Source organism: Parambassis ranga, chromosome 6, assembly GCF_900634625.1.
Source record: "Parambassis ranga chromosome 6, fParRan2.1, whole genome shotgun sequence".
In the NCBI taxonomy this organism is placed as follows: Eukaryota; Metazoa; Chordata; class Actinopteri; family Ambassidae; genus Parambassis; species Parambassis ranga.
In genome coordinates, this window is record NC_041027.1 from 13,223,225 (window position 1) to 13,238,186 (window position 14,962).

Here is a 14,962-nt window from a genome sequence, read left to right on the forward strand (position 1 = left end):
AACATGTGCATGTTTTCAGTTTGCAGCGGTGGGAGTAATATATCTGGATGTGAACAATTGTGCTTGTTTTGCCATTACACTGCAGGCTGGGCTCCGTTCTACATACCGATAGTTAGCTGTTACGACTGGAGGACAGCAGCTTCTCTGCCCGATGTTCAAGCGCTCACTCAGAGCTCTGCGGCTGAGGTAATGCCTGGGTCGCAGGCCAGAAATCCATGCTCAGAACAGGGATACGAAATCAGATCTAAATTTAGAGGATTGTTAAGTAGACGCTGTAACAATTCCATCAATCAAACGGGCTGACTTCTCCCTCTCATGTTTTACAAAAGAGGATTTTCTACATTTTATTGCTGTGTGTCATGGATTACGTCACGGCTGAGGCTCATATGTGTTCTGCGGTGTCACATTTGAGCTGGCTGACTTGGACGTCATGTTTGGCACCCCGCGATTTCTTTGACATGCTTCATTTTTCTCTCTGACCACGGTCTGAACCCCTTCGGCGGTAAGCAACAGGCGCTTATCCTCGGAAGAGATGCAGGTTCAATGCTCATCCTCTGAATGTTTTGATACTTTTCGTCTTGATCTGCAGCGAACGGTACAAGCTTCTGTTAAATACCAAGCCGACTGTAAAATATTAGCCCCTCTCTTACAGGGTATCACATGAGCCTGCCTTGGGGCGTCGCTGAAAGCTCTTAATGCCTTCGACCCTGCTGCAATGCCACTTTTCCCAGGAGCTGGACTGTCTATCAAACTGACATGGAAGAAACTTGGCTGCAGTCAGTCTATAATTATACATTCATCCAAAGTAAGTTATACATACACAGATAGACACATCCACCAAGTCTCATAAAGCAGAAAACAAATTACCGAAGGTTTTAAGTAACGCACTGTTTGAGGTCGCTGAGGTCATGTCCTCTGCAGCATTTACGGGTTTTTTTTAAAGCAACCTTGGCGCAGTCCGTCTACACTTTTACACATATTTTATGAGAAGTCATTAGACACTATTTTCCAGCAGGATTCACCAGAATTTGATTCCTGGCAGAATGGAAGGAGCTTTAAAATCTTTTTAAAAGGCAGTTTCCTGACGACAACTATCAAATCGAGCATTAATTATAGTGGAAACTAGCCTGGCCAGCAATTTCAATTCTTCTTCTAGTCTGGTCTATAGTCATCGTATAAAGGCCCACCAAAGTTTAGATAAACGGTTACGATGGGTACGATAAGGTTTGTAGTAAGTGGAAGTGGCTCTGAAGGGGAGAATCTCCGCTGAGTTTGTAGCTTGCTAGTATTCAAAGATTCTAATAAAATGAATAAACAATGCTCTAAATATGTGAAAAATTAAAAGAAGAAACTAGGGATGCACCGAAATGAAAATTCTTGGCCAAAACTGAAAACCGAAAATGAGGAATCCAAGGCCGAAAAACAGAAAAAAACCTATTATGCCAATTATTAGTACCATTGCATTTATGGCTATAACTGTGTACTAACCTCACTAAAATCAAGGCATTGCAAATGCACAACTTAACATTAATGGTTTAAAGAATAAAGCAATTACAAAATTATGAAAATATTTAGCACAAAAAATAATTTAGCTTGACCCCACTGTGTACATTATGTGTACTCAGCTACGACTGAGTACTTTTTAACGTTTTCACTCCGTGGTCCGTTTCAACCTCTTTGCTTAGAAGACGCTTTAGTCCTGCGTTTAAAGGAATAACGTCAGCTGCAGATGCATCAGACGAGCTGATCTCTGTAGTTAGCTGCTCAAATGGAGCAAGAAAATACATGCTGGAGCGTCCAGACAAGCCCGTGCTGGTTGCGTCATGACAACATCCTGTTTCGGTGAAAAAAGCGTTTTTTCGGCCTGCGAAAGTTTTCGGCCGAAAATCGCCCAAAAGTGCATTTTCGGCCGAAAACTTTCGGTGGCCGAAAATTCGGTGCATCCCTAGAAGAAACCAAATAATTAGAATAATTGAGAACATTACTATGAATTCTAACCAAAAACCAAAGATAGCATTAACTTTTTGCTTCCAACTGAACGAGTGGTGTAATGTGTGTAAATGACTGAGCCATTCAGCCACTGGAATCCATCAATTTCAAGTCGTTTTGGTAGAAATCACTTTTATCCGATGACCTCACTCCTCTATCATATAACTCAGAGATAAGCCTGTGGAGGTAACAACCCAGTCTGCAAACAAAAGCGCTGATTATAAATAGCCCTAAAGGGTGCTTTGGACTGCTGGGAGGAGAGAACACGTGGCTTTACACACACACACACACACACACACACACACACACACACTCACGGTTGGAGTACATGTGGAGCAGCAGCGGCAGCAGCAGCAGCAGGGCCGGGTGAGGACACCCCCTTTTGATGGATCAGGATTACCCCCGCTGCTCTATCAAGCCGACGAGTCAGTGTGAGTTACGTGATATATCATCTCTCATCTTCCTCGTCAGGTGCAGACTGAAGCTAATTTATATCAGAATTAGAACACTGGATGTCTTTGGCTCCTTTATATTCAGAACTCAGCTTTATAAAGTGAAGCAATCTGGAATAACAAAGCTGAAACATAAATAACAGTGAAATAATATTGTGCTGTGTCATTCATAAAGGATTGCGAGCCTCGCCTGTCCTCTGCTTGACTTGTCCAATTCTGAGTTCTTGTAACAGTTTCTGTGCTTCACTCCTTCTCAGTGATCAAAGTGTGGTAGAAAAGGATGAAGATATTTCACTAAAGTATGCATTTTCAGACTGGCTTCAAAGGCATGCAGCATTAAGATTCATAACTGCAAGCTTCAGATAGGTAACCTAAGAAGATGATGATAGCCTGAGCAGACGTTTGGGGTGAAAATGTAAAGGTGAACGTGTTTTTAGCTCAGGAGGAGAGGCGGTAATTGGCCACTGTGGACAAGACAACAATGGAATTAAGAGAATTAAGAGAATTAGAGAGAAAATGGTGAATGCTAAGTTAAAAAATAAAGCAAAGAAAGGGCCAAAATGATGCAAAGTGTGTTAATGCTTCCATTTATTTAGGTGCTTCATGTCACTACATGTTGGTTTTCACTTGATTTTAGGTTTTGTCATTAAAACAACCTGGTTAGGTTTGTCCCATCTCTGCCATTAGCAACGTACACAGGGGACACACTCAGCCCTAAGCAACACAAAAATGTACTACAGGTTATGGTCCGTACCTAAACCACTAACAGCTAACATCTACCTCAGCAGGCATTCAATCTGACAAGCCAGCTCATAAATGAATTGATTTCTTTCCTGTTGCAAATATCTTTTCATCAGATTAAAATAAAAAGAAATTCATTTCACACACACACTGATAAAACGCGTCCTCCCAGAAGAAGTCATTTCAGGTGTGATTACTACTCTGGAGTGGGTGAAAATTTACTCTCTAGATTGGATTAAAATCACTGAGCAGGGCAGGTGATTCTACAATCCTCCACATGAGACGTAAATCATGTCTGAAAGGGGCTTTAGACGGCATCAAAATCAGGTGCCAGAGTGAATGCTGATCTGCAGAGGTAAAGCAGTCCTGACTGTCAGGATTTTGTCTGTATGTCATCGAAAAATATTCCGAGTATGATTATTATTTTTCAAATGTGCATCGAGCAGCGAGGCTCTGCGTAGACATCTTGGCGTAGGCGAGCGTCGGGGGCCCGGCCTGAGGCCCCAGTCAGCTCAAGAACCAGAGGAGGGTTGTTTATAGAAGCAGAGACGTTCAGGAGGAACGTATCTTCTGGGCTGATCCCAGGAGCCGGACCTAATTAGAAACAACTGGTTGAAATTCACTTCAATGGCTACACGAGATCTCTCTTTTTATGTTGCTTGGCCGGTCCTGTGCGTTCATCAGCTGCACCTCGAGGCTCATCTCCATCTCTTAAGTCTCCCCTGGCTGCGTGGTGTTTATGGATTTCATGGACGGTAGAAAGAAATTTGAGGCCCGCCACCGAACTCCCAAACGTTATCTCTACTTTTTGCTCACACACACACACACACACACACATATATATTTGCACATATGCAGGTCTTGTCTTGAAACAACAGGCTACAATCACACTTGTCAGGTCAAATCTGTTTCCAATTGGCCCTGGACTTTCATGTGTTTAGACCTCGCCCTGTTGCCTTTTGAGAAACATTACATCATGGAGCTGTTTTACTGTAGCTGCACTGTAGGTGCCTCGTAGTGTTTTAATCTCTTGCCCTGCTTGTGTTTGGAGTTGAGTCAGTTATCATTAGCGATGAGATCACCGAGGGATTCAGAGCAAGAGGTGCCACAAACCGAGTCCTTCAAATCCAACGCTGACCCGGTGCACGCCATAAATTCAGCCACATCTATACGGTGATTACACGTCTGGCAATATCACGTTTTGGCACAAGTGAACCCAGACGTGAACCCCCTTTTCTGAGCTTTATCCTGTCATCAGAGCATCTCAACGAAGAGTTCCTCATTCGATTGGCATCTGAGCGTTCCTTTCAGACGAGCGCTGGCAGAGGCAGGCGCTCATATCGGAACCAGGTGGAGTTTCACGTCAATATTGCTCATAATATAGACTAAATAATCACAGAGATGACTTATCGTTGCTTTTTGCGCCACAAATTCGACACTGCAGATGGTGTTACGGCTGAAAAATCCGTCTTATTATCTCACCTGAAAGCTTTTTTAACGGTAGAGACGTCTGCAGAATTATGTTGATGAAGAGAATTTGAGAAAGCGCTGTTGTGAAGGTGGAGATGTTCTGACAGCGTGGAGGATGAGATTGCATAAGATACATATATTGTATAACATTGTAGGCCCGCGCAGATCCTCAAACCAGACACCCGCTGGTTTATTTGACTCGTGAAAGAAAACAAATCAAGCCTGAGCAGAAAATAAACTCTTCGCTATTGACTACTGAACTAGTTTGACATCGTTGTAACCATAATCCCCGGAATTTACACCGTATTCCATGGAGTACATTTTGTCCAATCCAAGGAGCGTGACATCAGTCAGATGAAGCCAGAGCTGATGGTTAGGCACAGAAAGCACAGCTGCTGCCCTGAGGTGTGAAGAGGAAAGACTGCTGGCATGATGTGTTACATTTCCTGAGTATACAGAGGAGCTTATGGACACAGTGAGCTGGTCTAAACAGGGTAAGAAACACTGAGCGGTATGCAAACTGTGTGCACTGTTAACGGGCATGAAGTTTGTGCAGAGAGAATTCTTCATCAAAACTGAAGTGATAATTTCAGCCACTAAAAACATGCTTAACTTAGCAGCATTTTAGCTTCTTATAGCCTTTTGTTTTGGTTTTCAAGCCTGCAGTCTCATAAAACTGGTCTGATAGCTCATGAGATTGATCAGCTTCCCCCTAACTAAAGGGTATATTCCTCAGCAGCTCAGGTCTGATTCCAGCCTGTGCTCCTTTCCTGCATGTCATGCCCAGAATCATTCCTGAACTTCAATATTCAAAAATATATGATAAACTGACCAAATGCTCTTTGCCCAGCTTCAAAAGTTAGCAACGAGCTAGCTACTCAGTGATGCATTTCTGACCACCCATGTATTTGTTATATATACCTGCTGGGGGCCTTCTCAGCTGACACTGGGAAGAGGCCTTGGACTGGTGGCTGGTGTGTTGCAGGGCTAACAGAGACAGATTCATACACACACCTAAGGCAAGTTACAAGTTACCAAGAGAGAGGCACCAGATCTAACTATCACCTATGTAATGATACAAACAACAAATAGAAGAAAACATATAAATAAAGAACCCTTTAGCCTCTTAGTAAGATGTTCATCTGTGCAGTATCGAGTTTACTAAAACCCCATAATGAAGCCAGGGTTGTGTGTTGCAAGTAAAAGTTTGGACCTTCAAGCATAGACAGTATCAATTCACAGTACTGTGCTCTAACATATGATATTAGAGCTCAGTATACAAGTGTCTTTGCAGTGTTTTCAAGCTGAGGCGCTCCACTGTGTCACAGCTACATGCAGCTCCACAGACACACGTCACCGTCAGCGTATGTTTTTAGGCTAATATCCTGCTTTCTTTTTCTAAAACACACATTCCTCTGTCTATGTTTGGGACAGAAAAAGGCTGGAGGAAGTTGTTATAGCTGTGAAGCTTTTAGAGGCAAGTCAACCTAAACATGGACTCCTTTAAGTACAGGACATCAGCTGTATGTTCAACAGGGAGGGTGTGTTTGTGTGTGTGTGACGGCGTGTACGCCTGCCAGTTAAAGGAGAATGAGTAATTATATTCATGCAGCGATGATTCATTGCTCTCCAACTCCAACTGGACTGCACAAAAAGGGGATTGCAGTGAAAAATGATATAATTCTTGACCTTCATTGTAATCAGGTAACACGTCGAGGGCTCAGCTGTAAGCTTAGACCTGCTGTTTGTAGACCGAGGGGAGCTTTCCTTAAACAAATGGTATCAATTTGCTTCCAGTCATTAGAGCACATTGTTGACTGGGATGACATACTGTAGAGGCAAGCTAGCTGGGACCCCAGTCTTAAATCAAATGACCAACTTCCCCACAGAAGAATGCAGTCCCTGGAAGACTAGGCTAGACACAGACTGGGACTGTAACGGTTTAGACAACTGTGGGTAGTTTGCAGGGATGATTGAGAAGGTTCCGGCTGCTCCTTTCGTTGCTGTTTTCCACCCGGCTTCTCATTTTTTTTTGGGGTGGGGGAAAGAATGAAACACAAAACAACACATTCTCTCCCTTCCTCCCACTCTCTCCCCCCTCGCTAGCATGCACACCACTGGAGAGACCGCAAAGACCGTGTCCAACAGAAACACCAAACAGAAATAGAGCTGCTATTTCAGTCTGAACAGGCTGTTATTTTTAGAAAAACTGACATGGTCTACATTAAATTACAACATCATAAGGTCACTGCATACCCCACTCCTCTCCCCCTTTTTGTTTTAGACCTCTAGCCTCCAGATCTATGACTCACCACAAAGTATGTGGTGACGTTACCCCGAACTATCCTGGTGTTCAGACCAGAAAATGTGATATTGACTCAATTGAACAACATACATCTTCTTTAAGCTTGAGTATTACCACCCTGCAGGTAAAACCAGGTATTTGCCCGTCCTGGTCCGCCTTCCCTCCTTCCTTCCTCTTTGCCTCTGACAGCACATCATAGCATTTGTTTGCAGCATGTGAATGAAATGTGGTGTAAACATGTAACAGGATAATGCTGCTGTTGGTATGCCAGGCTGAAGCATGCAGGAAAAAAAAAACACGTGCTTCCAATTTCTTACTCACTTCAGTGTTACTTCCAACCGGTGATGTAGTTTGAAAGTTTGGGTTGGTGATCACCATGAGGAGATGTGGAAATCATAAAACGGTGGATTAAAGAGAGATCAAACTATGTACATACAGGAATATGAGGTAAAGCACACTAATCCAAGCCAGTAAAATATGAGGAGTTGGCTGTAAAGATGGCCTCCACAGGCCTCTGTCCTCTCTCTGACTGAAGACCAAACTCCTTGTGATAGTCCAGCACAGATCTTCCCTTTAATTTCTCTTAAATAATTAAAGAATGCATTATTGGTCTGCTGCCATTTGTGAGTCTTATGAACTGATTTAGGACCAAGGTACCAACACCAACCAACACAACGCTATCACTCAGCTCAGCCCAGCCCCACAATCTGGCTAGCTATAAAGTCTGCTTCACTCACAACCCACCTCATGCGCCCCACTTTGGAGAAGCAACCTGGTAGAGGGCGATGCGAGCCATCAAAACTGCTCTGCGTTCAGCGCTTAGTGGTGAAGTGGTCACATGAGGTATTGAGGACAGTCTTCACAGAAGTATACAGTATACTGAATGCTAAGCCTCGTGCATATGTCTCCCCAGAAGGCTCTGATCCTGACCCAGTTACCCCTAATCTCCTTCTCTGAATGCATCTCTATACCACAGGCCATCTACAGAGACTCAGGACTCCTGTCCAACCAATGGTGGGGCCACAGTCGAGATCTGGCAGACCACTTCTGGGTTCAGTGTGTCAAATGCTATCACCTCTCGCTATCTGGCGCTGTGGCTTAGTTGGTTAAAGCGCCTGTCTAGTAAACAGGAGATCCTGGGTTCGAATCCCAGCAGTGCCTTTTGGGCAACAGCAGGATTGTCCTATAACCAAAAGGTTGGTGGTTCGATCCCAACTCCTCCCTAGTCATTTTTGTGTGTCCTTGGGCAAGGCACTTCACCCGCATTGCCTCCAGTGCACTCACTGGTGTGTGGCTTAAGCAATTTCCCTTCTGGGATCACTAAAGAGCAACAGAGGACAACATTAAGGGGAGGACCTACAGAAACTCCTCATTAATGCTCTCCACAGGAACCAGATATGAAATCATATTTGAGGGGTAGCTATACTGAAGAGCAGGCCCAGAGGAGGAGTTTGATCTTACCAAGGCTATAAGAAGCGGACTCATGCAGGTGTGAGCCCCTTCCCTCCACTCACCTGCAGCGGGCTCTACTGACATTAACTCTTTGTCTGTATATATATGTGAGGAGAGTCAATCTGACAGTGCTTACCCCCTTAGGTACTACAGCCAAAGAACCACACAATCAACAACAAATCAAACCAAAGTCTTCTCCCCGTTATGATTACTATCAGCACTACTAAAACAGTCCTCACTTTGATCATTTATAGAAGCGTGAAGTTAAATAAGAGGTGCCTTCAGTAGCACGCTGAAATCAAAAGATGAGGCCAAAGTGTCAGAAGACCCAGTTAGCAGGACACATATTTTTCTAGTAATGTATTTTTCTCTTTACTTTAAATGGCCCTGATGTGTACTGTGTAGGAAGAATAAACTGATGGATAAAGGCAGATGTTGGAAAAACAAAATCTCTTTACTAGACAGCCAAAAAAGGCTCAGGGGACTCCTAAATGGCCAAAAATCCCTGCAAACTCCCACTTTGTGTTGTATTTGCATTCGTGGTAAGATACACAACTGATCGTACCGCCAACATCGGAGGATGTCAGATAGCATCCAATTCCCTTATTACTTTTCCAGTGAATTAACTGGCCATGTAACAGCAAAAGCAAATTACCATTTAAAGTCATTTTTCTCACAAGATAAGGCTTTCTAAGTAATATGTCACAGGGTATCTCATCCAAAAAAATCCTCCAAGCAGGCGAGAAGCTAAATGTCAGTTGAAGAAAGTCTGAAAAAGTGTAAGTCCATGTGTCACAGTGGTCATTTTGTCAATGATAACTTTTCCTTGACAACCTTTTTTTGACTAATTCGTGACGAGAACGTAAATTTAAGAAGCTCTGACGATGCAACTTAAAACGAAATCTCTGCTCATTGTGAACTGACGAGTAAAAACATGACGAAAAAGACGACGCTCACCGACCGAACAATCTGGGTTACAGCCAGCCTCCCTGCCGTGATTGCTTTACTTTTTAACCAATTACTCATCTTAGCTCAGATGTAAACTCTCAGTCTGTCCTTCTGATTGGATGACCTCCCGTCCGGTGGCGGAGCTCATCCAGTTATGTACGCTATGAGCGACAGGCGTCATGATGAGCAGATCTTAAAGGTAGGGTAGGAGATTTCATTCTGATGCACTTTTTGGTAAATTAGTGTAACTTCTCTTTACAATCCGATAGCAACCAATTAGTTTGGCAGTTTCGCTTTAAAACGAAGAATATGAATCATCTGTGGAGGCTATAAAACGCTAAAAACATCAGCCAATCCTCCGAGGCGCCCCTGTGCGTATAGTTGGCTGGTTGTCACTCTCTTCCTGCTCTGTGCGCACCACAGAGGTACGTGCATGATGGCCGAAGTCCCAGACTTGTTGGGAGGCGTGGCTTCGGGGTGAGCTCCGAGAGAACGGGGAGTGTGTTAACTTTCAAAATCTGGCTGACTCTTACTGAGTTTTCAAAATCTCCTACCCGACCTTTAACCCGTGGCTTCGATTTGCCAAGTGGAGAGAGGACATGGACACAGTCCTGTTACGACACACTCAGACACCTGAAGACCCCCCCACCCTGTTGTTAACCCTTCCTGTTCTGCTTCCTAACCGTGGTCGGGGAGCACAGCGGAGATCTTAACTACACGGGTGTTGAGGTGGCGGCACATTAACGGGCCGTTATTACTGAAGAGAACGGGCCTTTATTTTTGGACCGCACCGTAAATAAACACACACTAACGTTCTCTATCTGCTATGGTGGCTGTGACGTTCATTCACTCTCCCCGTATGTACACACACACCTGTTCACAGCAGCGCACCGCCGCCGTGCGCACACTCACTCACACACGTTCACACACTGAGCTGCCTGGACTACACACCAGAGCTACACATCCCGCAGCACTCAAAGAACTTGCGAGGAATATGGTTATATATTGCACTTTTTCTATCAGGCCTTAGACATTCAGTTTATTATCAAAGAGTATATGGTACATTCTTAGTTTATATGACTATACATAGTTAGGTATGCTTACAATGAAGTGTTTACTACCAAACAATTTAGAAAATCTATCACAGTGTAACGAACTGTCAAATCGCTAAAAAACACTAAATTTGAACTAAAACTAAACTAAACTGAAAGACTAAAATGTGACTTTAACTAAATCCAGACTTTGGTGAGTGACTAAAACTAAAATGAAATGAAAAATTCTTGTTAAATTTAACACTGATGTGTCATTGCCTTCACTGCCCCAACATCATTATCAATAGTCCAGAAGCCATTCAGCCATTCCCCGCTGTCAGCAGGAAGGAAGTCACTGTCAGATAGACATTATGCAAACCAACATGGTGGCAGGCTGTCTTGCTTTGCATGTTCTCCAGTTGCTGAATGTGGGAGCTAGCTGCAGCAAAACGGGTGTGAAGACACTCAGTTCTCTCCCTCTGGGTAATTACTGTACAGGAAATGGGACGTAAAATGTTTGAATAATCACGTATCTGAAGTGAGTTATGGACGGAGCCTACAGTAGTGAAGCAAATTAAAACAAGTGAATCCAATTACTGTTTATGGAAAGCAGCTGCCCGAGCGAGCGTACGCCGGTGAGTTGGAACTGTGAGAAGGTTTACGGCTCCGCTAACACAATGGCTTTCATTTGTGACAAGCCAAGACATGTTGGAAAAATGTGTTGTGAATTTATAGGCCTCAATTGTCTGTGGGTTGTTTTTTTTTTTCCTTCCTTGTGTTTAACTCCTGCTTCTTGAGTGTATTCTGATGTCATAACAGCACGATAACTGGCCTCTATGAATGTACAGAAAAATAAGGTCAGTGTTTGCTTTCGGACCCTCTTATCCACGTGTTTATTTACCTACACTGAATCAATTCATCTGTGATACAGCCAACAGTCATGTTCTGGATAAGCTTTCGTTTCAAAACATTTGGATTTAATTATCATGGGGATATGATATCCAAACAATCTGGTTTCTTCCATTAATAACATGATTGCGGCATGGCAGTGTGAGCTAAGGCCGCTGCGTTTTCATATGTTTTCATGGATTTGGACTTTGTTTACTTACTATTATGGGCATGGGGCAAAACCCAATTTCAAGTAATGACACAGTTTACGTTTTGGAGTTTTAAAAGATCTCCGTGAGGAAGTGTCGTGCAGTTTTTCCCCCCCGACTGGAAAACAAACATTACCCGTGTGACTTTCCCAAAATGAAAGAATTCTCACTTTGCTTTGGTCTTTTTTTTTTTTTTGCAAGGTCAGTGAAGGCGACACGAGGAAAGAGGAAACTAGTCCGTAGTCTGATAACTGAAGTACTGCGCATCGAGGAAACATAAAGCCTCTGCTGTGTGTTGTATTACAGATAAAGTGCTATGGAGCATTGGGGCTATTTATAGGCCTTAAACAAAGTCAGTCAGAGTAGAAGTAGAGCACAGAGCTCTTGAGAAGTGCTTTGCTCTTTTTCCTGATGACAGTTGTGGAGTTTATTTCAGCACCTGATTTCATGTAAGTGGAAATGTACATTAGTTTTTGTCACCTTATCTGAGTTATAGTCAACAAAGATTCATACACTTTCATCTTATTTCAGTCTCATTTTTGTTGTAAAACTAATTTGCTAGAACCTGTCTGATGAGGTCTAATCCCAATTTAGGCTTGTATCACCTGACATTGTCAAGAGGCAGGTTAGCTTAGAGACAGTGGGGATACATCATCAGCTGTTTCCAGTGGTGGAAAGTAACTAAGTATTTGTACTTTGTTTTATTTATACTTTTACTCCATTCCATGTTGCAGCTGTTACCTGTACTTCCTCCTCCACTACATTTCTACAGTGTCTGTAGTTCCTTGTTCCATGTGATGAACACAGTGCTGGACTGATGTGAGGTCAGACTCTGCATGGAGGTGGTGTCACGCTGCCAGCTGTGTTTCTATAATGAGCCTCAGTCATGATGCCGGTGCTCTGGCTCAGTGAGCTAACTAGTTAGCTGCTGTCTGCTAACACAGGTCCATCCATTAATGTCTGATGAACATGAATCACAACATGAATCTACAGCAGGAACACTGACACAGTAAACATGCTGAATGCCTGTTTGTTATCAGCAGCCTCTCTGTTCACTTGATGCCCACAGCCTGCCTCATGACACACAGACCTGTCCACAGCTGCTTCTGGACTGAACATGGACATTAACTACACATGGTCCATTTTCATTTAAGATGATTTCTTTGATTATTTTAACCTGTTCAGATCCTTTGCAATGGAAATCAATAATATATCTTCAGTGTGTGAGTACTTTTACTTTTAATACTTTAAGTACATTTATAAGTACTTAAGACTTTTACTTAGGTAGGATTGTTAATGTAGCACTTCTACTTTTACTTGAGTATAATTGTACTTTTACTTAAGTACCAGCTTCAGTACTTCCTCCACCACTGGCTGTTATTGACCTGATGTTATGTTTTGCTGGTGTGGATGGGTCCCTCATGCCACCATTTGATCCCCAAACCTTGCTTAAATCTAACAAAACTGACACTCTACACAGGTTTAATAATACTTGTTTGGAAGGTTGGCTTGTACTGTACTTCATCACAACGAACCTTGGGGGGAAAACACAGAGAAAAGACACAGAGACAGAGACAAGGACTATATACAACACTTTGTCCTGTTTTTTCTGTGACATGCAGGAGCAAAGAGATCTTCAGTGTCGGCATATCACCAACACAGCAAAGAGATTTTATGGAGCTATTTACATTGGATGTAAAGGGATCCAAGAAACATCAAAGCTTGGCTGTGTTCTATTCAACTGAGGTAGCAGAAGAGAAGTGACAATAAAATGTGTGTTTTCTTGCATTTGACCTCAATGGCTGACCCCCGAAAAAAAGCAGCCTGTGATTTAGTGTCTGAGGATTCCTCTTTGTGGCTTTTTGAAGCCAGAAACCTTCGTCAGTGTTCGTGTTGTTTGAGGAAAGCTGCTTGATTTTCTGTTGTGAAAACAAATGTGGATAAAAGCATGCAGCAGTCACAGTGTCAGGTTTCACTAGGAGGCAGATGATCCAAATGGCAGGAGACAAATCATTTAAATAGACCTGAGTGTATTGTCAGTTGTTGGGGCTTAGGCTGAGTGCTGGGCTTGTATTTCAAAGAGCTCATGGTGACCTGTTGGTCACCTTAACCTGCTAACTAACCTATTCAACATCTTGCTGAATCCACTGCCGATATATATATATATATATATATATATATATATATATATATATATATATATATATATATTATATATATATATATATATATATATATATATATATATATATATATATATATATGTGTGTGTGTGTGTGTGTGTATATACATATATATATATACATATATATGTATATATATACATGTATATATATATATATATATATATATATATATATATATATATATATATACATATATATATATATATATACGCAGTGCAGTGTTCTGGCCTGCAGGAGCAATGTGTCAGCTGCTCTATAGTGAGTCCTGTTATCTCCTTTTTGATAACGCTCTCTTTGGTTTGCCTCAAGACACACTCATGCTAACTTAACACTTGTACGTGTTGATGTTTCCTCTTGTTTTCTCCTCAGGCTTGTGCATTTGGCTGGCAGCAGGCTGCACAGTGTACTGAGGTACAGATAACCTGACCTGCAAGGCATGCAAACAACATGATAATGGTACGTTGATGTGGGAAAATGGGTGCAGTTTTAAATGCGGTTAGTGTTGCATGAGGATGATATGCAAATTATCAACAAATGAAAGTTGAGCGACATAGCTTTCAACTAGTCGTGATTACAAAGCTGAGAAACATGACAGTTTACTGAGCAGTTACATGCTGTCTCTGTCACATGGTCTTCTTCCTTGTCCTGCCCCCTTAGGAGACCAACAGTGTGTCCAACACAAGACATGCTCTCAAATTCTGAAGGATTCTGTCACTGCAGTGGCCACCAAAATCAAATCTTTAGACACACTGATGGTGTCACAGGCACTTCATAAACATTTTATGATGCATAATAAAGCTACTGGCTCTGTTTTTAGTACAAAAAACTTTAAAATATTGCATTATCTCTCCGTGTAAGTATGCACAGTGATGAATTTGGCTATAACAGCTTATGTTGCTATGCTTACCTGCATGTTTGCTATACAAATTTAGCATGAAAGCGTAGTCTTATTGGAAATATCATTTCATATATTTAAGATGTAAAACTGCCCAGGCTTCATTAACCCTTCCCTTCACACCCTCTACTTTACCTCTCATTGATGCAGCAGTGCCACACACACTGGACCACATGTGTCCAATTAGACTTCAAGTAAACCGACACACACATCGACATAACTTGCTCTGCTGAAATGCAGCCTATGGTTTTTTTCTATGATGTCTAATTACATCGTAAGACACGAGTAATTGCAATAATAAGTAATGTGTTTAGATTATGCAGCCCAGATGTAAAACATCTGTTTTGATCCTGTAGTCGGGCTTTTGTTACTTTACATGGTATTGTGAGAGCCGCT

General features: G+C 42.3%; 1 protein-coding gene and 1 non-coding gene across 7 annotated transcripts in view; both read left to right on the forward strand.

Annotated features, from left to right (window-relative positions):
• The first annotated feature begins 2,303 nt into the window (after positions 1–2,303).
• The window catches only part of myocd (myocardin), an 87,974-nt gene continuing 75,315 nt past the window's right edge, over positions 2,304–14,962 (forward strand). For 5 of the 6 annotated variants that reach the window (XM_028408184.1, XM_028408188.1, XM_028408190.1 and 2 more), the window contains exon 1: positions 2,304–2,420. The gene's annotated coding sequence lies outside the window, so the exon portion shown is untranslated. Of the gene's footprint in view, positions 2,421–11,861; positions 11,935–14,962 lie in introns of those variants that run through there. The other variant, XM_028408185.1, reaches the window with a different exon arrangement.
• Positions 8,045–8,118, forward strand: trnat-agu (transfer RNA threonine (anticodon AGU)). The gene has a single exon. It is a non-coding gene; the product is annotated as a tRNA-Thr (tRNA).